Source organism: Orycteropus afer, unplaced genomic scaffold, assembly GCF_000298275.1.
Source record: "Orycteropus afer afer isolate SDZICR_OR568_19922 unplaced genomic scaffold, OryAfe1.0 scaffold01220, whole genome shotgun sequence".
Classification (NCBI taxonomy): Eukaryota; Metazoa; Chordata; class Mammalia; order Tubulidentata; family Orycteropodidae; genus Orycteropus; species Orycteropus afer.
In genome coordinates this window covers 144,054-145,413 of record NW_006922807.1, presented here as the reverse complement: position 1 = coordinate 145,413, position 1,360 = coordinate 144,054, and positions in this window count along the sequence as shown.

Below are 1,360 nucleotides of genomic sequence, written 5' to 3'. Positions count from 1 at the left end.
TCTGGTTAGCAGGCAAGTGTCTTAGCCACTATGCTACCAGAGCTCCCACACAACAAACTAGGAGGTAGAAAAAAAGTACATGAAAAAATTACATTACTATTAATATCCAGGTGTCCCTCAAAATGTGGCATAAAGCTCCAAATCAAAAGACAAGTCCTATGATGTGTTTGGTAGTACAAACGCAACCCCAACTGTTGACCAATCCCTCATTTTTTTGTAAATATATATATATATATATATACACATATGACACAATAAATATTTGGCAATTCAACTACATTAATCAGTTTTACAAAGATTACCTTTAATTAATGCTGAATTTCTCATAAGCAAAAACTCACTGCTTCCCAGAGAGTAGTTCCCCTTATCTCTCCCTTCCACTTTCAATAACCAAAAATAAACCTTGGTTGCTGTATATTTGACTCTCCTTGTAATTTTACTAGAATGAGAACTACAATGTTTGTCCTTTTGTGATTGAAATATTTCATTCAACATAATGTCTTCAAGATTCATCCATGTTTTATAATGTATCAGTATTTTATTTCTCTTTCTGGCTTAGTAGTATTCCATTGTATGTATGTGCCATATTTTGCTTATTGTCTGTTGATGGACATTTAGGTTATTTCCACGTTTTGGCTATTGTCAGTAGTGCTGCAATGAACAGTGGTATACTTATGTCTGTTCACACTTCAACTCCTAAGACATTTGGGTATATACCCAAGAGTGGGATTTCTAGGTCATTCCAGAATCAGATCCTGTTAAAAAAAAAAAAAAAAGAGAGAGAGAGAGAGAGGAGGAAAATGAGAAACAAAATTGCAAAATCTCAAAGATGTCCAGAATTCCTAGAGGCACTGAGGCTGGATAAGACCTGGAATTTTTATCTTGAGATAATCTTTAGTTATTTTTTAAATTTTTTACTGTGATTTAGGTGAAAATTTACAGAGCAAATTATTTTCCCATACAGTACTTCATATATATTTTGTTTCATGACTGTGATTGCAATTCCCCACAATGTAACAGCACTCTTTCTTCTTCCTCCCTGTACTTAACTCTTCCTTGAGTCTTTTTCTTTCCTATGCATTCCTAGCTCCTGAGCTATCTCCCTATGCAAATACTGCCCTTCTGTTCTCCCATGATTGGCCATTCTAAGGAGTGTATCTACCTGATGTAAATGCTCATCCTATATGCCTGTCTATTGTTTGGCTGGAAGCCACAAAAGTGAGTTCAATTCCTGACTTGAAGGGTACCTAGGGACCACAGTCTCAGGGGTCTCACCAGCTTCTATTAGACCAGTAAACCTGGTTTTTTTGTTTTGTTTTTATGATTTTGAATTTTGTTCCACCTTTTTCTCTACTCTTTC